At 43.1% G+C, this 24358-nt stretch overlaps 1 protein-coding gene across 4 annotated transcripts in view; it reads right to left on the bottom strand.

Moving 5' to 3' along the window:
- CFAP20DC (CFAP20 domain containing) overlaps positions 1 to 24358 on the bottom strand; it is a 145263-nt gene that overhangs the window by 10157 nt on the left and 110748 nt on the right. The gene's annotated exons all lie outside the window — the stretch shown is intronic.

Raw genomic sequence — 24358 nt, 5'->3', positions numbered from 1 at the left:
CCAGCAAATGACTATTTGAAGAACGCTTTCTCGCAACCGCTCCTACGTATATGGATTTGTGCTTCCAGTGAACGACTATTTGGAGAACAATTTGTTTGCTCCAGCCGTGTAATGTAATACTTACCGCATACACAACCGGTATAGTAAAGAGAGAGACATTAGTTCATTCTATGTTTATGAGTCTCCAGGCTTGGTTATGCACATTGCACTTTAGTTTGCTCATTGTTTAGTAGGTTTATGAGTTTATATACCTATTCTAGTAAAATTGTCCTTTATATTCATAAGCCAGCTTTGGTGTTGTTGGTTTGTTGTACAATCATTGTCATTACACCCAATACTTTTTGCGTATACTTTAAAATACATTTCCCCATCAGCCCTAGCCAGTATGGTCAATGGCCAGGCGAGAGTGGTCAGGGGGGGACTGCAGACCAAAACATCTGGAAGGTACTAGGTTATGGAAGACCACTATACGCATTGGCCTGTAAACTAGTCTCATTGAGCCCAACGGGAATCAAGTTGTTTTCATTTATTGATTTCTTACATTTACTGTTGAGTAGACATTCAAAGGATGGTAATATGGCTGTGAAAAAGTATGATCTGCCGCACAGCTGAGGAGCTATTTAAACTGGCAATATGGTCGCCATATCAAAAACAACCTCACTATGGCATTATTAGATGAAACTGTATCAGACTGCAGCTTGGGTTCAGTCCCTGGCATCTCCAGATAAGGCTGAGAAAGGCTCTCTGTCTGAAACTTTGGAGAGCCGCTGCCAGGCAGTGTAGATAACACTGAGCTATCTGCAGTGGCGTAGTGTTGGTTGCTTGAGCTCGGGGCAGGTGGGTGCAGTCCAGGTGGGGTGCACCTGCCCAGCTCTTGCTGCTGAAGAAACCCCACCCCTGCCGGAGCCACACTGAGCTGCCTGTCCACTCATGCAGGGGGGAGCCCAGCTGACCAATGCGGCCCTTAGTGGGCAGAGCAGTGTACCAGGCTGTGCCGTGCTGGGGTTGCATGAATGGGGGGGGGCACCTGGGTTATACACCCTCAAAAATTGTGCCTGGGGCCATGGGCCTCCTGGCACACACAACCCCCCAATGCTATGCCCCTGGCTAGGTGGACAAATGGGCTGACTCAGTTTGAGGCCTCTTTCTATGTTCCTTTGGAACAGACATTGTCCCACAAAAGCTATCCCCCTTTACTATTTTATTTGTAAAAGACACAGAAGCTCCAATCGTAGACAATGAGAACTAATGATAATAATCAGCTGAGTTACTGAACCAGTTATTAGGAGCCTGCAGAGTCTGCAGGAGCCTGACGACACTTGCAAGGCAGTGGGAACGTTTTCTGGGGAGAAGCTGAATGAAGATGAATAGGCAGACAGGCACGTTTTAGCGTGGTTTTCAGAGATGGCCAGGACTAACAGCTATAGACACCCCTTCAAGATATAAATATCGCTGGAAATCAAGCACAGTGGCAAACTAAAGCCACACTATAGTGCCAAGGTTTCTTTATCTGTTCCTCCAATATCTTGCCCATCAGTTCATGTGACAGCTATGTATTTCTGTCCCTTCCTCCCATTATGTATAATGTTATGAGCATCTGTTCACTGTGGAGTCCTTCCCATCTGCCAAAGCATCTGGATAAATGATACCATACTGTATTGATTTATTATACCAGAACCATCCAAAAAAAGACTGTGGGGCTGGCATACACTTTCATTTCACAAACCCATCCACCCCCACCTTTAGGCCTGCCTTAAACCATGTGCCCAATTTCAAATCAGCAGGATGAATCCAGCCCTCTCTGAGCAACTCACCTCCGTCAGCCTGCTTTCTTAGCTTGCCACCCCATAGCCCACCCAGCTCCCAGGCTAAGAGCTGCTGCTTCAGGTCTCCCAGTATTTCAGGCAGCCTTCCAAAGCTGGATGTTGAAGTGGGCAAGGATGGGGGCAGAAATATGGTTCAGGATTCGTATAGTAAAGTCCAGGGTGAGGATCAAATCACATGTGATGGAAATCAAAGGGTAGTTACACCACCCCATATGCTTGCTTTCTTTCTTTATAAAAAGCCAGAACAAAACCCAAAAGCAGATACCCAGGTGATAGGACTTTGAAGAGAGACCAACAAGGGCCATCTTATTGTTTCTATTGTGGTGGTTTCCTCAGTCAAAACAGGCCCCTTCAAGCTGTTTTGGCCTCATGAGTGAAAAGGTACGGGGGGGGGGGAAACATTGAGGGAAGAAATACAAGAGGTTGATACAAGAGGTTGATGCCCCCCCTCCCCACTCTGGCTCCCTTTTGGAGATTATAGGATGGTTTTTCTTTTTTTAAAAAAAGGAAAGAAAATGCCAGGGGAGTTTAACTCAAACTTCTTGTAATCACCACAACAGTTAAGTAATCCACCGCCATTCTCCTGGCTGCACAGAGAAAACCACAGATAATGGCTCCTCTAGGAAATGGCTGCAGAGGCAGCGTTTTGCTCCAGTAAATCACGAGATTTGTTGGGGAGACCTATAATTAAGAAGGGAGTTTGGGTTGGTTAATCCACAATTCCGCATACTGTTTGCTTATTACCTTATTAGACCTGATCTACTTTGGGAAACTTGTTCTGCAAAAAGTTCCATATTAAGTCACTGCTTCTCAGGCTTTTTTGAAACTGTCGACACTCCTGAAAGTTAATAGAATTTCAGGGCCAGACCAAGACATTTTCCTGCCTGAGGCGGAGGACAAAGGAGTGCTTCTTCCCCATCCCATGTACAGAAGGGAGTGGAATGCTACTTCAGCACTGGCAATGATGGATAGTCTTCTACTTTTCCCCTACAGCGGAGCGGGGCAGCAGAGGCTATCTGGCATCATGCCCTCAGTGATGCTTTCCTCACCTTTAGCATTTGCTGCCTGCCCCATTCTGCCTAATGGTAGGGCTGGCCCCATGGATTTGCCTTCCCTTCCTTGGACTTAAAGCTCTTTGAGTATTACTTTCCTAGATCCTGTAACCTCAACAGTACTTCCTTTCCCTCATCCCAGCTCCTCACCCCCGCCCACCAAACCTATACACAGGCTTGTCATTCATTTCCTTTTGCAAATGAATTGTCTACAAGCAGTAAACAACACTGCGAGTGTCATTTGCCCATAATTTCTTATAAGAAGCAAAAATCCCCCAATCCAATTATTTCACATGAATCACAAATTTGATACATTTGTGGAAGGGCCATAGCTCAGGGACATATATCACACTTTGTACATAGAAAGTCCATAGTCCAATGCCTAGTCTAGTTAAAAAGTACTGAGGCAGCAGGGATATGAGAAAGACAGAGAGAGATGTCCCTGAGGCCTTGGAAAGACATTGTCAGTCAGAGTAGACAGCACTGGGTTGGTTGGTGAAATGGTCTGTCTCTGTTTAAGGCAACTTTGCATGGTCATATGTTGTTATTTTAATATAATGAAGTAAATGCTACACTTTCTGATATGGTGAAATTTACATTACAGCCACCAACTTTGCAGCCCTTCCATGTCAGGGTTATTTCTCTTCTTGCAGGATAAAGTTTGACACAATGTGGGGATAGGGGCTGTGTGAAACTTTAAATCAGTCTTTACTAGGAGCTCTTGTACTTTTCTTAAAGAGTGATGGAGGGTGCAACAAAGACCTTGATATTCTTTGCCCTAAAAATGGGGCTGTATGTAATAATAAATAATAATAGTAATTATTATTATTATTATTATTATTATTATTATTATTATTATTACCACTCTGGGAGGCTCCCAATCAAATATTAAAAACACAATACAGCATTAAACATTAAACATTAAAAACTTCCCTAAACAGGGCTGCCTTCAGATGTCTTTTAAAAGTAGGATATTTGCTTATTTCCTTGACATCTGATGGGAGGGCATTCCACAGGGCAGGCACCACTACTGAGAAGGCCCTCTGCCTGGTTCCCTGTAACTTCACTTCTTGCAGTGAGGGAACCGGCAGAAGGCTTTTGGAGCTGCACCTCAGTGTCTGAGCTGAATGATGGGGGTGGAGACGTGGGTCTCTCAGGACCAGTGTTATATGTGCCAGGTTAAAAAGTGACAACGCCCTGCCCCAATACTATCATTTTTCCACCAGCAGGAGATGACTCACAGAGTTTGTAACTCCCTACCTTCCAAACAGTAAATTGTGGACTTGCCATTCTTTAGTCTTTGCCTACACAAATGACTTTTGTGTGGGTGGCGCTGTGGGTTAAACCACAGAGCCTAGGACTTGCTGATCAGAAGGTTGGCAGTTCGAATCCCCACGTCGGGGTGAGCTCCCGTTCCTCAGTCCCTGCTCCTGCCAACCTAGCAGTTTGAAAGCACCTCAAAGTGCAAGTAGAAAAATAGGTACTGCTCCGGCGGGAAGGTAAACGGCGTTTCCGTGCGCTGATCTGGTTCGCCAGAAGCGGCTTAGTCATGCTGGCCACATGACCCGGAAGCTGTATGCCTGCTCCCTCGGCTAATAAAGCAAGATGAGCGCCGCAACCCCAGAGTCGGTCACGACTGGACCTAATGGTCAGGGGCCCATTTACCATTTTACACAAATGTCTACAGGAGATGATGAACATCTGTTTTCACCTCCCGGGTGGTTACATGATTATGCAGTGTTACATCTGAGGTTTATTGATAGTGATACCCTAGGTTGCCATCACACATCTAACGGGGTCCTGATGACTCCGACCCTACTGTGCCTTCCCATGCTTTCAGACAGGGAATCTTTCTCAGCCCTAACTAGAGAATCATGCATGCAATGCATGTGAGGCAGCATTTTTGCTGTGGCCCTTCTGCATGGTCTGACTCAATATGGAGAAATCTCGTATTTACATAATGGTATCTTACAGTTTTGTTGTTTTTTAAAAGAAAGATATGGTCTTATTCTGCTTTCCGGCAAGCTATGCTGATTCTTGATAAGATTTGCTGTCTGCAGAAAATCTTGGCAGCCATCGAAAACGCTGTGGCAGATAAAACCTGCCATTGGCTTGCCATCTCTCTGTTGGCTCCTCTGCCGCTAGTGCAACAGGATGTTGCTTCCACATCATCTGCTGCTGGTGTATACACACAATCTGGGGTGAATCTAAGGACAAATACCTGCTCCTTCTCAGCCAAGATAGAGGGGGCCGGAGGGAGCCCACTCTAATATTCTGCCTCAGCAAACAAAACTGCTGATGTGGAAATCCTACAAACTTCCATTGTGGATTTTGGGAAGGGTGTTTATTGAATTTTTCCTAATTTCAGTATGTGTCACAATAAACGTGAACAACTTCCCTCTCCTTATTACTCAGTACTGTACTTTACTCAGACCACAGTGCTAAACTGTCAATCAGTTGTGAGAATAAGAAGTAGCTATGTGCACACAAGCTTTCCCACACGGTGCCCATAGCAGTTATGAGTTTGCAGAGGGCCTTTTTGGTAGTGGCGCTCACCCTGTGGAAAGCCCTCCCTTCAAATACAAGGAAATAAACAACTACCAGACTTTTAGAAGACATCTGAAGGCAACCCTGTATCGGGAATTAATTTTTTTAAAAAATAATTCTTTATTGATTAAAAAATTTACATGTCTATACAAACATCTCTTAACAGGTAGAAAAAAAAGAAAATTATATAAAAAAGAAAATTTATAAATAAATAAATAAATAAAAAATAAAGAAGTAACAGATAAGAAAAAAAAAGAAATAATAAAAAATGACAAAGTAATTTACATAGTAAAAGTACTCATTGACACATTGTGTCAATGTATCAGGAAGTTTTTAATGTCTAATATTTTACAATTTTTTATGTGCTGTAAGCTGCCCAGAGTGGCTGGAGAAACCCAGCCAGATGGGCAGGGTATAATAATAATAATGATAATAATAATGATAATAGTAGTAGTAGTAAGGAAATGTCAATCAGTATGTACTTCTAAGCGAGCAACAGAACCTGACAGAGGTGTTTGAGGATGATTAGTGCTGGGTACAATTAGTGACTATATCAATAGAAGACACTAAATATGAATAGCTGCAAACATTTGCTGTATATAACGGCTACACTACACACTTCATGGGTCTACTTTGTCCAGGCAAACTTTAAACTTAATATGATTATTCCGCTTCTTCTTCAACCCAGCATATTGCCATCAGAGGAGCCCTGCTGGATCAGACCAAAGGCCCCTCTAACCCGGCATCCTGTGCCCCAAAGTGGCCAACCAGTTGCCTCAGGGAAGTCCACACGGAGGGCATGAAGACAGCAGCCCTTGGCGGCTGTTGCCTCCGAATCTGGAGATTCTGCCTAACCCTCATAACTAATAACCACTGACAAGATACTTTTCCCATGGATTTCTCTAATTGGCCTTTTTACAGGCATCTAAGCGAGCGGCCATCATCCCATCTTGTGGCAATGAATTCCAGCAATTAATTGCTCGTTTAACGTGGGCAATAAAATAAATGTTTCCCTGTCAGTGGGAATCGGCATGGACAGGCACAGGTATGCCTAGGAGGTTCTTAGAACAGAGAGGTAGATGCTGGAAGGATTTGAGGAGCTTACAGTATGTGTACAGCTGAAGAAGGTGCTTTGAACATTTAAAAATTATTCTAATTATCTGCATGACAGGTAATGCTTCTTTCTGCCCACCTCAAACCCGGCCTACTACGCCTCCTCTACCTCAATTCTGCTTAACAATCCTTCCCTGGTTTGTAGAACTACCTCCCTGATAAGGTTGCTTTTTTAAATCCCAAACTGCCCACCCCACCACCCCAGAAACCCTGCATTTGGGCCATTATTTGCCCATACCCACCAATACAGAACAAAAACAGGGGAAACAACAAGACTTTCCCCCCATCTACCAAATCGCATTCTTGAAAACCCACAACAGGCAAGCAATTATACGTCACTTCCTCTATATACGCCTGCAGGGTCACAAAATAGAGAGATATTTTTGGAGCCGTTCAATTTGCGCTTGCAAGTTTTACCAAAAGTTATCGTAACTGTGAATCACTACCAACTTTTTAAAAATAAAAATAATGAACAACATATTTATCTTTGAAGATAAAATACATTAATCAAAAGCTGCCATCTAGATAGGGCACAATGTGCATGCCATACACAACTCTCCAAGGAGCTCTGAGGCTTTATTTAAACTTTGAAAACCTCAGCTTTAAAAAAAATAAAAATAAATGCTACCAGACCATATGACTATAGAGATAGATTTGACATTATGGTAGCTATGAAGTCGTGCAAGATTGGAAATATCACAAGAAACCTGGCTTTATTATGCATTTCAACTCTAATGATCTCAACATTTCAAAGGGCTGGCTCACCTGCATCGTATCTGGGGGTTATAATTCTAAATAGGAGTGTGGGTTAAACCACAGAGCCTAGGGCTTGCCGATCAGAAGGTCGGCGGTTCGAATCCCCGCGGCGGGGTGAGCTCCCATTGCTCGGTCCCTGCTCCTGCCAACCTAGGAGTTCAAAAGCATGTCAAAGTGCAAGTAGATAAATAGGTACCGTTCTGGCAGGAAGGTAAATGGCGTTTCCGTGCGTTGCTCTGGTTCGCCAGAAGCGGCTTAGTCATGCTGGCCACATGACCCGGAAGCTGTCTGCGGACAAACGCCGGCTCCCTTGGCCAATAAAGCGAGATGAGCACCGCAATCCCAGAGTCGGTCATGACTGGACCTAATGGTCAGGGGTCCCTTAAAAAATGTGTCATCAAGCATTGTTTGGTGTGAACTACGGTCATGGAAAGCAAATACTAATTATGTCAACTACAAGCACATAAAATCTGTAGTAAGGTAAGGCCACCTAGCTTGAGATGGATTTCTCATACAGTTCTTATTGGTACATTTGCTGCCCATCTTGCTTTAAAGTCTAGGGGTAGAATCCACCAGGAATTTCTCTTCCATAAATCCAATCAGAATGGATGCGATGTGCACAAGAACATACGTGGTGATACTGTGTAGGGTACATCCCTTTCAGTGGGGCTTGCACAAGACAGGTTCTCCTGGATAATGATGCCATCAGCCAACTGCACAGAAAAATGCACCCTTTTACCATTCTTCCTCCCAATGTGTTTTTTAAAAAAGAAATGGCATAACTCTCTTTAAAATTGGTTAACAAAAAAACCAAAAAACAACAAAACAAAACGAAACACACGTGCCCACACATCTGCGCTGAGATCTTATCTGCCGAGTTTCAGCAAAGATCTGCAGTTGATGGATAAACCACGAAAAAAGCCGGTTTATCATGGCAACATTGACAGATGCTCTGTTCTGGCAGCCAAGACAAGTGTTAGGCACACTGCCTCTTAAGTTGCAACAGCTTTCTAGCAAGTGCTTCAGAACGTGCATGTGTGCAAGGGAGAAAAAGTGAAAGGTGGGGGGCACACAAATATACAGTTCCTTGCCAGGATAGATAGGGCCATAGGAAGATGGTTTCTACCAAGTCAACCCACTAGTCCAGGCATGCCCAAAGTCTGTTCTGGGGGCCTAATCCTGGCAGTTTATTTCCTGGGGTAAAATCCTGAAAAACCGCTCAACAACTTCCATCCTAAAAAAGTTTGGCCCCTTGGTCATCCGTCACAGCCCTTCACTTCATCAAATCTGGCCCTCTTTGAAAAAAGTTTGGACACCACTGCTTAGTCACTCTGTCTTAGCATTATGTGCCTTGGGCGAGTGTCAGCGACTCTGCAGGGTTTCAGACAGGGTGGGGGCTTTGTCAACAATACCTGGAAATTCCAGGGACTGAAACTGGTATCTAGTGCATGTGTTCTACCACTGAGATATCTCCATGCCTTGCGCCCCCCCCCCCGCCAGCTTGCCCTACCCTGATTCCTGAAGGAAAATAAGAGATCACATTGTGTAAGATCTCAGGTGTCAGGCTTGTAGCCCAGTGGGCATTGCCACCAGTCTCTCTCATTTATTCCTGGGCCTGTTTCAACCAAGGCAGACTTCTTACATGGAAAGCATTTCTGTATGACAAACAGCACACTTGCCTGCGTGTGCACTTGCAACCCGTGGCAATCAACATGTGACAATCTAGCATGTTTCCTACACTGACCAAAGAAAATACTTTGCTTCTTTTAAAAAAGGGAGCCAGTTTTATCTTCTCAAAACAGCAAAAAAAACCCCTCCCAATCCTAATCAAGGATTTTGTTTAATTAGAGACATACTCTCATTATGTTATCAGAGCCTCAAGCAAAATCAATATAATCAACATGCAAAAGGAGCTATCTATGGGTTTCCTGATAACAGAAGTTAAATGCAGGAGCCTGTGTGACATTGGGATTGACATTGCCTAAAGAACAGAGAGGGTCGTTTTATAAGGAGTCAAAGTTAAGTTCACTTGAGGCTGGATTCACTGTTTAGGTAACATCAACTTCGTTGGACTGGTCATGTTGTGCGGATGCCTGATGATCGTCTTCCAAAGCAACTACTCTATTCCGAACTTAAAAATGGAAAGTGTAATGCTGGTGGTCAACAAAGGAGGATTAAAGACTGTCTCAAGGCAATTTTTTTTAAAAATGTAGTATAAACACTGACAATTGGGACACACTGGCCTGCGAGCGCTCCAATTGGAGAACAGCCTTTACCAAAGGTGTCATGGGCTTTGAGGACATTCAAACTCAGGATGCAAGGGAGAAATGTGCTAAGAGGAAGGCACGCTTGGCAAATCCACACCGTGATCAACTCCCGCCCGGAAACCAATGTCCCCACTGTGGAAGGACGTGTGGATCCAGAATTGGCCTCCACAGTCACTTACGGACTCACTGTTAAAACCGTGTTCATGGAAGACAGTCTTACTCGCCTACGAGTGATCGCCAAAGAATCTCCACTGAAGAGATTAGGACATAAAGTTATGAGCTGGCTACATAGAAAAATGGATGCAGTCTGTGGGGAAGAGCTACATTTGTCTGGCTGGACCTCCTTCCACACTAGACCTACTTGTACATACGCATTCTGGTGGAGCGTTCCAAAATGGAGCTCCAGATTTTGTTGAGCGTGCAGAGACCACCAACACATTCTACAGGGTGATGACTTTTAAGATGAATTTTAACAGGGAGAAATGTAAAGTATTGCACTTGGGCAAAAAAAATGAGAGGCACAAATACAAGATGGGTGACACCTGCCTTGAGAGCAGTACATGTGAAAAGGATCTAGGAGTCTTGGTTGACCACAAACTTGACATGAGTCAACAGTGTGATGTGACAGCTAAAAAAGCCAATGCAATTCTGGGCTGCATCAATAGGAGTATAGCATCTAGATCAAGGGAAGTAATAGTGCCACTGTATTCTGCTCTGGTCAGACCTCACCTGGAGTACTGTGTCCAGTTCTGGGCACCACAGTTCAAGAAGGACACTGACAAACTGGAACGTGTCCAGAGGAGGGCAACCAAAATGGTCAAAGGCCTGGAAACGATGCCTTATGAGGAACGGCTAAGGGAGCTGGGCATGTTTAACCTGGAGAAGAGGAGGTTAAGGGGTGATATGATAGCCATGTTCAAATATATAAAAGGATGTCACATAGAGGAGGGAGAAAGGTTGTTTTCTGCTGCTCCAGAGAAGCGGACACAGAGCAATGGATCCAAACTACAAGAAAGAAGATTCCACCTAAACATTAGGAAGAACTTCCTGACAGTAAGAGCTGTTCGACAGTGGAATTTGCTGCCAAGGAGTGTGGTGGAGTCTCCTACTTTGGAGGTCTTTAAGCAGAGGCTTGACAACCATATGTCAGGAGTGCTCTGATGGTGTTTCCTGCTTGGCAGGGGGTTGGACTCGATGGCCCTTGTGGTCTCTTCCAACTCTATGATTCTATGACTTGATGTGGTGTGATGTTGGGGCCCACTTTGCATGAACACAGTCCCCAGCATCCCTGTGACTGGTGGCTTCCCCAGTGAAATCAACAGATGGCAGTTCACTTGGGGCGATCATCAAATGCATTTTAAAGCAGATTTGGGCTGGATGGAAGCATACCTGCTGGAAATGTGATAATAACGATGAGCTATGGTTTGTGTGGATTAGGAAGTTCCCATCACTTTCTTGTATCTAATTGGCTTTTGCCCAACTTTCCATTCCTTAGACCTGTTTTTCTCCCACTCTGCTCTTTAGTCTTCTTGCTTCTTCCAGTCCAACTTTAGATCTCTTGCTTCTTTCTAATGCCTGTTGGTTCCTAATACCTCAGGCACTCAGTGCCCCCATTTGCTTTCTCTTGGTTCCTCTTCCTTTCCTAGATCCCAGACCATCCTGCTCCAGCTTCCTTTCTGCTGGGTTTTCTTTCCTCTACACCGGCTTCCTCCTGTTGGAGCCTCCGTACGACCGAGCTGTAATGATTACTCCTTATGCTGTACCTTCTGAACCCCATCCAGGCTCTCCTCCGACGGTGATTAACGACCTAAGCCTTTGAATGAGACTTCAGGCACACTCTCCATTGCGCAGAGTACTCAGACAGCAGCCAGAAGGAGCTACATTGCTACTTTATTTCTAACTACGCAAGACAGAAAAGAATATGCGTCTGCTCTCTGTGAGAGACAGAAAACAACAGAACAGAGAAACAGGAAGCCGGTAACTTCAACATCCATCTCCCATGAGACTTCCAACAGTGTGGAATGTCAACAGAGTCTTGTGACTCCAAGAACTGCACAAGTGGCATAACAGAAACCTAACACCTCCATCACCTCTTCCCTCCTGCTCTTTGCTTCTGCCAATTATCTGCATTGGCTCGTGTCTCTATTCCCTTACTAAGCGAAAGGCCAGTGACAGGAAACCTGTGGCCCTCTAGATGCTGCCGGATTACAAATCCCATAATTCATGACTCTTGGTCATACAGATTGGGTATGATGGGAGTTCAACCTCATCTGGAGGGCCACAGGTTCTTCTTTCCCGCTATAGGCCATCCTTAATGAGATTTCCAGTTGTGCAAATTGGTCCAGACCGAGGGAAAGGTTTGGATAAATGACTGTTGATAACAGAGAGAGATGTCTGCATAAACAGCCTTGATGTGATTTCTTCCAACAGAAGGAACATATTGGGTGCTGTTCCCCAGGTGACAGGACAGAACCCCCCCTCCCCAAAACAGCATATGACACACTTTTCCTTCTCAGACTTCACTTTTACAGCTGGTAATGTTAGGAGGAGTTGGACTAACAGACAGAGAGTTATGAGTGTGGGAAATTAGATAGATAGTGATAGCAGTCTTTATTCACGAGAACATTAATTGATTCTGGAGCAACCCATCATACGAGGTTAATATGCATAATAGAATCTGTGGTGTCAAGTTCAACATTTATATGCAACTGTTCAGACATGATAAAGGACTCTAAAGCTGCACATCTGTTTGTATATTCTAATTAAGGTATATTAGCATTGATCAACTAGGTACCATATATAAATCAATACAAGGTGACCTAGGTATTAAAAACACATAGTTTTAAAGGAGCCTTGAGCATATGATAAATGAACATTTAAAGTTTCTCTTGGGTTTCTTTTTGTAAAACAAACAACCTTCCCTGTCTTGCTAATAGTCTTCATAATTTGCAGAACTGTCATCTTCCTTTCTGTGCACGCAGGCAATAAGGAGAAAACCTATTTCCCATTGACAGGAACGAAACTTTGTTGCAGGTATTGCGCCTCTAGCATGTACCCAGTTCACAAAACCTTTGTTCAGTACAAGAGCGGGCACAGCTACACATGCGCAACCTTTGAGTATAAAATTTATTAACAGGAAGGAATAAAGAGAGTTTCTGGGCAACGTCTAGCTCATTAGTCTTGATAAAACCCTTGTATTCTGGAATAGTCCCTGCCAGCTTCCAGAAATGCTTCCTTAGAATACAGAGTTTCAGGATGACATGCTGTACCTGTGTAAGACCAACAAGGAGTCTTGTGTCAACTTAAGGACTAGAGAAATGCATGCCCCAGAATATCAGTTGCTGGGGAACATGAGTGGGAGAGTGCTAATAAGCTCATGTCCTGCTTGTAGGATTCTCATAGGTATCTATCTGGTTGGCCACTGTAGGAACAGAGTGCTGGACTAGTGAGCCTTTTTGCAGCTGGGCTCTTCTGATGTGCTGAAATCTAACGAGGCACAAGTGTTCAAGGGCCATTTCATCAAATGCATCTGGACAGAGAAATAGGAAATGGCATTTCAGGTTGCCACTATCTGCTAATGGTACCTATAGCTTACACCAAGGACAGATAACTTTATCAACAATATTTTCCATGTACAAATGGAATCCCCAAATTTATAAACTGTTAGCATGCCGGGCGAAAGATGGCCTGTATGCAGAAGCATATCCAACTCCCATTTGATGCAATCTCTTGAAAGATAAAGTTATTTGTCCCTTAGCTGAAAGAAAGGATCACACTCAACTTCTTTTATATTTGCACTCTTTGTAGGTACCTGTTGCAGCCATCTTTTAAACCTACTTTCCATAGGCATGAAGGACAGAAACTTACCTTTTATCTCAGGATTCAACCTGCATTTTGGAGTACATGCAGTTCTCTTGGACTGCATGCGCCCTGTGTCTGAAAGCATCTAACACTGAAAGCAGTGCTTTTGTTTTTAAAATAGCCTTACAGGGGAAAAACAAACCCTATAGCAAGATATGCTGGGATGAGCAGCTTAGGCTACAGCAGACCCCCAGCTGAGATGAGAGGTTCCTGACACAGCTGGGCTACACTGGCTTAACCACCTCAAATAACCGCAGAGCATGAGCCCCGATAAAGGGGTGTGGTAAGGTCAGGACCTGCCATGGGAGGTCCTAAACCCATCCAGCTTTGCCATGCAGCCTGGCAACCCAGTGTAGTTTAAGCCAGCCCAAAGGGTGGTGTAACTCAAACTCTCTTTAAAGGCTTGTTTTCCCTCTGCAAGGCTTAGGCTGGTTCATCCAGCAGTAGCTCTGCTCCTGAAAGGAGTCTGGATCTGGCACACTTTATTCCGGCTTACTTTATGCCATCTTATTGTATATAAGATTGCTCCCACAATCGCTTACATCAAAAGGTGAAATAAAACTGAATAATGCTTCACAATAAGTTCCTAATTCAGAGAGCTGCTTAACTGCACCCATGCCCAAGTCTAAACAAACAGAATCCTATAATGAATGACAAGACGTATACAGGAAAAAGGAAAATTATATTAAAAAATGTTGTTACCTATCTGCATGGGGAACAGTAAATTCACAGAAACCAAACAAAAGTGTGTGGAGGGGACTACACAATTGTAATATGTAAACACCTTTCCCAGGGCTTTAAATTGCATTAAAAGTTTGCATTTTTGTAGGGGGACATATATTGTTTAAAATTATTTTAAGGTCAAAACTTGCAACGTGTTGATGATTTAAAAATGCGAGGCGAGAATGACATTATATTACTCTTCTAGAGTGTTATTGTAGTGTTAAAATATCATTAAATCAGCACAAACCAACACTTATCATTTCCTGCACATTTTTCACAGTAAGCTGCATTCTGACTATGAGTAATCTGTTAATCTGTTCTTTGCCTCACAATCCGTCAAAGTGACAGATTCATTCCATCCCTAATACATAATATCTTCATTTACTGTATGTGCCTTACAGGAAACTCTCTCTCTCTTTTTGCTAGCACTGAGATTTAGAAAATCGCAAGCAAATACACAGTGTCACAATCCTTGCTCCTGCCTCTTTCTGCAGCACTTCAGAAAGTCCAGCCAACTAAATTTCAAGTGCTGTTAATCTAAGCAAAGATTTCCTCATGTCCAGCATTTTTAATAGCTTGAAACCACAACCCTCAGACCGTTTAGACCTAAAATCCCTTTGAATTCACGAGGGGCTGTTTTTGTACTTTGAAGGAATTGGATGCATATAGCCCAGATAACTGAAGAGGCCCCATAGAAATATTCCACAGGGACATCAAGCAGTGAATGAACACCTCCTGATAATTGAGGCACCAAATGATCACTCGCATGTGTGAAACGGCCATCACAAATCAAACACCACATAAGAACTTGCACAGCACCTGACATCAGCTCCGACGCGGTCGGGGACACAATCATGTTCATCAGTTTAATTGGTAGATTCATCAACTAAAGCTTTAGCTGATTAACCAGTAGGAGGGAAATTTTAATTGGTAGGGCTGGAAGTTAGGGGGACGCTTTTCTTTTGGGGGGCGCTGGTGGTGTTACGGAACAAAAAGAAAACATTCTCTGTGTTATAGACACTCACCATGTGGTTCACCACAGTCTTCTGGAAATACTTCCAGTACTGTTCAGCAGGATTTAATAATGTGAGATCTGGTCCTTATGCGTTGATAATCAAGCCCTCTAAATATACATTGCTACTTGCAAATAGAAAAGCGAAAAGGGAGCTGCAGACTTCTTATAGTATTTAATAAATGTATACACCACCTTTCCCCACCACTGAAGGCATGGGGTTACCAGCAGAAAGCACTGACCTTCAGCAAGACATCTGCACCATATGCTCTAAGAGCATATACTGGGGCCCATATATCAAGGCTGCAGAGGGGTGGGTTAATTGTAGACTGGCTCATGGGTTGCTCTGATGCTTCTGCATCATGCAGCTTGAGTGCACACTACTGCATGCCAGCATGGATGAACTACATCATGAGGCACTAGGTCTACTTGGGGAAAAGCCTAAGTGGTGTCAGTGTGGGGTGGGAGAACTTGTGACACTTTGTTAGATGGCCATCTCAACAACTTTTAGCTGGTTGGCCCTATTTGGCAGGGGAAGGAGGGTGGCATATTTTTCAGTCTAAAGACTCATTTTACAAGCTTATTAGAAACAGAAGTGTGTCTCCCCTTACATTGTGTGCCCCCCATTTTGGCATGATAAGGCAAAATTTGTAGGTCAGTGTTATTTTAGAGAGAGGGGGAGTATACACGCTCGCTGTCTATGCATTTCTCAACTATGACCATACAATTCTTGTTGTGTCTTCTGTACATTTGTTACTGGAAATATATTGTTATAAATTTGGGAGGGGGAAGATTCCCTGTAACCCCCTAGATAAAGGGTTAGAATTTGAGTAAACTCATACATTCGTGAGTCAAGCAAAGTTTGGTTAAAACTATGCCAAGTGCTGTTGCATTATAGTTTGGGATTATTAGCATAGCCAGCTCACATAGCTAGCTGGGGATAAGCCATTAACAGACAAATGTGCTGATTGCTGGCCACTAACGTTAAATACCGTATTTTTCGCTCCATAAGACGCACCAGACCACAAGACGCACCTAGTTTTTGGAGGAGGAAAACAAGGGAAAAAATATTCTAAATCTCAGAAGCCAAAACAGCAAGAGGAGTCGCTGCGCAGTGAAAGCAGCAATCCCTCTTGCTGTTCCGGCTTCGGGAATAGCTGCGCAGCCTGCATTCTCTCCATAAGACGCACACACATTTCCCCTTACTTTTTAGGAGGGGAAAAGTGAGTCTTATAGAGCAAACAATACGGTAAGTTGGAGTTCTTGTTATTAAATATACCAAGAAAAAAGCACAAGAAGAACTCAGGCCAGAGTTCTTGGTGTGCTTTTTTCTTGGATTGCTGGTCACTAGCACATCAAAAGCAGATCCTTGGGTCTGTGCAAAACTGGGGTTGCCAAGGCTACTGTTGGTGAAAAGTATACAATCTCAGCTTCCATAAGTAGGAAAACAGGGGAGGGGGCAGTGTCATTTTGCAGGAGACTTGGGTTTGAGAGCCGTGGCTGACTACTGCTTTGGTCCCAAGCTTGCCGAAGCTATGAAAGGGGTGATGAGAGACACTCTAGGGGTATAATGTTCTGTACCCCCTCCACTGCAGACTTCCAGATGTAAAAATGTGTTAATGGACCATATTTCTTAAAGACATCAGCCTTCAGTGTGCTTCGATCTTTCCAACACAACCCTGGGTAAGTGCCTGGGATCCCTGGGATCTCATGCAGCAGTTTGGCAGAGATTGGGGTGAGGTATAACAATAGCTGCACTACAGATGTAACATGTTACTTGGAGGGTTTATGTGATGAGGCTGGGAACCACTGTCAAAGATCTCTCAGCATCCTCGTTGCACCACAGTGTTCAGGGTCCTTTGAAGAAAATGATGAGTTGTTTCTAGGCCAAGTTACTTAAGCTCCACTGAAATGCATAGTACAATCATGACTTAGATCTAATTTCCTAATATGAAACCAATGGGAATTATCTGTAGCTAACTTAAGTCAGGATCCAGTCCTAAACTGGCTTCAACCAAAAGAAGCTTGTGGCACAGAATTGCCCTATGGCCGCAGTTCAGTAAGACTTGCAGGCCGAAGTACATTTCCCCCACTTACAATTATGAAAGTTGAAGAATCACAAAATTGTAGAGTTGGAAGGGACCCTAAGGATCATCTAGTCCAACCCCTGCAATGCAGGAATGTGCAGGTGACCCATAAGGGGATCGAACCCACGACCTCGGCATTATCACCACCACGCGCTAACCAACTGAGCTAACTGTAGACTCATGTGAATTCTTTCGTTGATGCTTGCTACTGGGGTTCCCATCCCATGTTCATTGTGGAGGCTTTGGACTGAGGATTTAAAGTGCGATTTTATGTATACGGATATTTTATAACTATATTGCAGCATTAGCTTGGTGACAATATAAATGGTGCCAATGAAGAAAAAGCAGCCCCATGTTTTATTACCTAATTTAACAAAAGCAGCAGCAGCAGCAGCAGCAGCAGCAACAACAACAACAACAAAACCCCTGTCCTGTCCCTTTTGCAAACTTTGATTCATGTGTTTATCAGCTTATTAGCTATATAAAAATTGCATTAAAGAACTTGCACAGGGGAAAGGAGATACTCGGCAAGATTCCTCCATATTCTCATTTCATCTCAGTCAAACAGGCGATAATGAAGCGTATCAGTTATGAGCTGTCAAGGCCCTAGATTTGCTTGTCTGCTGCTTCATATGCCCACGCATTTAACAAAGTGTCAATTAGCTGTTTCTTCTCTCTCTCTCTCTCTCTCTCTCTTGTGAAAAGCTGAGCACAAGCAAACCATTCATTTTAGGAATTATGTTTGAATGCTTCAGCAATTCATAAAACACCTGAAGCTGTCTTCTAATAACCAGCTGCCTCACGTTTAACAAAGCCTGCTTTCTCTCTTGCGGGCCTGAGCCTGAGAGCCTTCGGCTGCCTTGTACTATAGATTGCCACCCATTTATTCTTAATGGATGACTAGAGAACAAGGGGCTAGGAAAACAAGCAAAATCAATGGACAACAGAGTCAATAGAACAATATCTTATGTTAGCATAATCAGATCAGCTATATGCAGCTTGCAGAACTTCTGCCTTCTGTACAGCAATAGTCATTCTAGTAACTCACACGTGCTCATTGCCTTTATTTATTTATCAGTGCTGATTTTACTGTCAAAACCTAAAGCAGAATGCGCTAGAGACTGTACTCTCAGTTCATTCACGGCAGGAGTGAGACCCAACAAGCCAGACAAGTACTTGATGGGAAAGGCCACACAATCTTATGCAATGCATATATTGAGGGTTCCCTGGTGGGGGAATCTGAAAAAGGTTTAAGAACTACTGCCCTGCAGCATAGGCCTGATTTCCACATGAGTTAAATGAGTTTTGTGTTTTTATTTTGTATTTTTATGCTGTGGAGGACAGTACACAAATTTAATAAATAAAATAAAATAAAGCATGACGGCTCCCTTGATCGTAGTGAACCAACAGACTGAAGTTTCAGGACTACTCTCAAGTACGATCAGAGTCGGTTTCATGCATTCGTTAACAGGATAGAAAAGGTGTTCCTCATACATGCCAAGTTCTTTGCAGCATCCACAATATGTCATTGGCATCAAAATAGCAACTGGACCCCCCCCCCATTTAATCTGGATTCACCCTTTCGGGGGGATATTCTGTAAGTAAAAAACCCTATTGCAATGGCCTTGGAAATGAAGTCACTGGAAACACTTACAGCTAGCCTAAACTATTGGAAAAGCAGTTGTTTTCAAACTTATAGACAACCATTACCGTATCTCTATCTGTTAAGGAACTTGTGTGTGTGTGTGTGTGTGTGTGTCAAAGGCTCTACAAAGTGTTCCAGCGAATATGTTCCTTTAGGTGGGCACTGGAAGTGAGCTCTCTAGCACCTCTAGCACAACACTTTTTCTGTGGCTATAATCCGCTAGGGAAGGTTGACACCACTAGATTATCCATATTTCCGGAAAAGTTAAGAGTTCCTCTGGACTCTTTACAAATTTTGAAGTAACTTTGGAGTAGAGAGCCCAATCATTAGGGCCTGCTTCCTTGGGAAATCTGTTTTCGTAGGTCTCACATTCAAAACTCACTTGAAAACAGGGATCCATTGTTCTCAGTTTACCATTCCCTCTCCCCCTTCTCTTTCAAAATATCTTTAAATGGCTTTCCATGGTATTCTCTTGCATTTCATAACTTGATCTATGCAACAACTTATGTTAAATAAATGTTTTGAATGCATCATGTTCATATCAGAGAGCAGCTTCTTATTGCTGGCTAGAGAGGAAGCAACACAAACCACCTATTCCTCAAGTGTCCAGCGTCTGATAACTTCAGTGTAGCCAGGATGCTGCTCTAATGTAGTTTTTTAAACATTAAATCCCTCCTTTTTTGTTTTTTCTGCACCAGACGGATTTGGGTATGAACCCACACATAGCACAAACTGATGCTGCTTTCATAAATGGACATACTTTTGTCTAACACTATGCCTGCCCCCCACCCCCCATTTGTGAACAAAGTTAATGTGCCAACTCAACACAGGAAGCAGCCATTTCTATTGGAATGGAAAGGGTTGTGTATCCATGCTGGTCACTGAAGGCTACTACGGCAAGTACTACCCTATTAGCAAGTTAGTTATATATAGAAGAAGAAGTCAGGCTAGCAGCTTTTGTGAGCTTATTTAAATAAAGACTGGTGTAAATAAATTACATGCCTACATTGGTTTTATACTTCTTTAGCTATGATGGTGTCCATCATAACATGATAAGAATAATAGTTTAGTTTTAATTTAGTAAATCTGTTAGGAAAGGGGATTAAGGATCTCCCTAAAATTCTCAAAGTTTCCCAAGAAGAAGAAATAAACCAATACAAGACTTTAGTGTGAATATGCCAAAGGGTATTATATCCTTCTCCCCCATGCCATATAAATTACTTAGATGACAAAGTCTCCAAACTATTAGAGACAATTCTGATCCCCTATCTTCTTTATTATCCTATTTCTTTTGATGCATGAGCAGGGCTGATGAATACAGTGGAACAGTACTAATTCAGATTAATGGTTGTACAGCCCTGTTGCAAATTATTGAATTTTGTGAATTAGTGAACAAGCCCAATATAAAAGTAAAGTACATTTTGTGATACATTATTGCTGCTCGCTTATTTTGGCATTTGCAAGATAGTTCTCTGATACTTCATAACATCGTGTAGGCTGTTGCATATGATTAATGAAGTTATATGACCTCACTCATCTAATGAATCATAAAAATGAATATGCCTTTTTGGTATAGCTGAATTCATTTTTTTTAATGTACACATTCAACCTTGAGCTGTTCTGCTATTAAATCTTCATCACTCCCCACCCCCCAGTAGTGTTGATTTCTCAGCTCAGATTGTAGGTGAGGCTCTCGTGAAATATAAATAAATGCTTACTTATATATTTGCTGTACAATGTTTTTAAGGGACCTCATTTTGGCAAGATCTCTTAAGAAGATAGTAAACATTAGGAAATGTTTTATTTGGTCCTTTGTACACCATAGGAAAAAAGTGCTCTAAAGAGAGTTGCTAGGTGTAATATTTAAGACAAGACACAGGGTTTGTAGGGAAATTTCAGACAACTGCAATGCACTTCAAACAGTCTGATTAGTGCTAATACTGACTACATTTGCAACTGGGGGAATTCCAATCCCCTCACCCGACCCTGGAACGCTGAACATCAACTAGCCTTGACACATCAACAGAGACCACATTCTTTGAGTACATCTACTGCATGTGTATATTATGAAAGTGCTGATCATTAACATTATGATTTGGGTCCAACATACCTAATGAACCATCTCCTCCCATGCAGAAGAAGCTCCTTTCTACATTACAACAGTGGGGGAAGCCTGGTTGGTAGAGACACTGGAGAGGGCCATACCTAGATTACTTCTTTCCTTGGGGAATTCAGTTGGCCCCCTCTTCCATCACCTGACTTGTCGGGTCGAGTAGTTTTCAAAACCTCATCTGCTGTACCTGTTCTGAAATGTTTTGCAGTATTTTTAATATTCCCTTTTGAAATTGCGGCACGTCACCCTGACTGCTGTGACCGCAACGGACAGTTGAGGCAACGGAAGAACACAAGAAGAGCTTGCTTGCTCAGGTCAGTGACCCATCTAGTCCAGCATCCTGTTCTCACAGTGGCTAACCAGATGCCTGTGGGAATCCACACAAGCATGGTCTGAACACAAGAGCATTCCCCACTCCCTTGCATCTTCCAGCAACTGGTAATCAGAGCACCAGCCTCTCTCTTTTTGCCATCTAGGGTGTCTGATGGATATGTTGCTAATGTGCACTATGATTCAAGACAGCAGTCCCAGTGGCCATGCTTTCAATGGAGGAATCACTGGTTCATGCAAAAACAGAAAAGAAGTTGATTCAGAGCCTGGCACTCAAGAGTACATTAAATAATTTAGGTAGCAAACTGTTGCGTTCCGATACAGCACCGTAAACAAGAGGGACAAAACAGCGAAGATCTGAATACTGTCTGCACCCTGGCTAAGTTAATGCAAGGGCAAACTGGAACGACAGCCAGGCGTGTTACAATCTAGGGTCTCATGTGCTACTGTTAACTACAGTCAAAGAAGAAAACAGCTGCAGACATTCTTGCCCTAACAAGCTCCAAGGAAAGCTGTGCATCCCCATTAGCTGTAACCAGGTCACCCATGCTCAACTGGCATGTGAACATTCTGCTACAAGGGGAACAATTAAAACACTGGTTTGTGTAATTATTGATGCTTCCTGTCCACTTAAGATTCTGTAGTGAATTAGCCTTCAACATGAAAGAAAGGTGTGACTGTTTTTCAGGACCCCTCTTCCTTCCTAATTATATGTGCTCCAAAAAACTTGAATCTGACTAGAGTCCTAGCTGCGTTGTTGCCTTGCCATTAGCTTATTTGCAGAAGGAGGTAGGGTGGCTATCTGAAAGCATCACAAGACAAAAACGATAGAGTAAGGATGAAGAACGGCTGTGTTTTGGGCAAAGGAACTGTTGCTCAAGCCCACCGTATGCTAGCAAGAGAATGTGTGCTATTTCTCGTCTGCTCAGGTGGCAAACCTGCACAAACGATGATACAAGATGCATTTGGATTACTCTGTAAAAGCATGTGCATAGTAGGGACGGGGAAGGTATTTATTTCAGCTCACATTTAAAAGTGAACCTACCTAATTTATACTTTACAAAACTATCTGTGAAGCTAAACACAGCTGAAATCCACACTTCTCCAAATTTTGCAGTGCTTTTCTGTAGCCGAGTAACGTGTACAAAAAGCACATACTGGGTCAAGGGGGGCATAAAATGCGTATATTAGTGAAAATGTGATGTATTAGTGAAATTTCTTTCAAAAAATGTGGCCATTAGGCAAATGGGTGGATATTTCAAGGGAGCCATTTCCCCTACTAAGAAGAACTCTTTGACAATGGGTCAGTCTGGGAGCTGGTGGGCTGCCCTTTGCTGGAGGTATTTTAGCAGAAGAAAGAAAACCATCTCTCAGGGATGCTGTAACTGCATCCTGAAAGGCAGATCCTATGCTCAAGCTGGACTAGGCAGCCTCAAATGACCCTTCTGACTCTTCTATAAGTCCTCTTCTATAGGCCAGACTCAAAACTTGTAGAAATTTGCCTTGCATTGGAGGTCACACGGTAAGTTTCCTTTGACTGAGAGACCAAAACACCCTGAAATATTGATGCTCCATCTTTGCTTGCTTCTGCAGTTACTTAAAAAACAAGAAGAACAACCCAAAACAGCTGCTTGATCTTTAGATGCATGAATTTCAGTTGGTGACTTGGGAAGAGCCTGGAATGACACTGATTCAATTCTAGGACAGCTGGCGAGATGCAGGCAGAGCCAAGGTTTATAAAAATGTTTTTCTAAATAGAAAGTGACAGAACATTACTTTGTTTTTGGAAACATTTTCCAAAAAAAACCATTAACTTTACCTCAGCTTTTTTCATCATTAACCCCAAATGCTAACTACGCCATGCTGTTGCAAGGATAGAAAATGGCTGCCACAAGCCTTGGTGTCTCTTTGCGAACCAACATGTGTGACCTGGAGCTGATCCTGGGCTCACCCAATACCCTCCTCTCAGGGCACAGCTCAAGCCTAGCAAGAGGGAAAGGCAGCAAATTGAAGAAGGATGCTGAGCAGTGGTGGGAAAGAGTGCTGGATTTCCTAAGAGACAGATAGGAGGAACCTGCTTCTTAACATCTGCAAGAAGCTAGGAGCAACAGCCATTTTTAGTTCTTGCATACCAGTGGCTACTGATGAAAGACTCGTTTTGGCAAACTCGGCAAACTTGCTTTATTGACGATGGCCACCCGATTCACCTTTTTTTTACGGTAGGTGGCACCTGCTCCCTTCTTGGCCACCAATGGTTGGTGGTCACAGTTCCCTCACAAAGTCTCCTCCGTATGACACTGCATCTTGACTTAGGTCACACACAGAGAGGGCTTTCCAGGAGAAGATGGTGACCACCATTGTTTTGGCTGCCAAGAGGAACATTGGCACCCACATCACCATAAACCATTTTGTGTTTTTTACTACAACAGACTTGGTGTAGCTACTGTTCTGGGAAGAGGATGATGAAAGAGAAAGGTTTACTGTGTGAGTCGTTCGCGGAAGACTTGACAGAACAGTACTGGATCTGAGGCATCTACACTGAGAAGTTCCAAACAGCAGAGAGAGAGATTATTATGATGTATTTATTTATACCGCACTCCCCTCCCCCCCAGTGGGACTCAAGAAGGCTTACAGATAAAAATAAAAACCATTAAAACATAGAAAAACACTGATTAAAAAGTAATGAAACATTGGTGTCTCTCTCTCTCTCTCTCTCTCTCTCTCTCTCTGTGTGTGTGTGTGTGTGTGTAAATCTATTAAAACCACATAAATAATTACAATAAAATCAGCATTGCACCAGTAACCTGTCCCCAACCTGGTGCCCTTAGTGTGTTTTGCGCTACAACTCCCATCATCCCTGACCACTGGGCCATGCATGCTGAAGGGAGTTCTAGTCCAAAAATACACGGAAGGCTGGATCAGTGGTTCATAAGAAGGAATCTATGGCAGTTACAGAGTTTGCTGGACGGAACTTCTTGGAGCAGCCATCATCTTACCCCATTCCTTTTCATGGTCTCCCTAAGCCC

The sequence above is a fragment of the Podarcis vaucheri genome, assembly GCF_965113315.1.
Source record: "Podarcis vaucheri genome assembly, chromosome: 2".
In the NCBI taxonomy this organism is placed as follows: Eukaryota; Metazoa; Chordata; class Lepidosauria; order Squamata; family Lacertidae; genus Podarcis; species Podarcis vaucheri.
The sequence above is the reverse complement of the archived record's forward strand: the minus strand, read 5'-3'. Positions and strand labels throughout refer to the sequence as shown.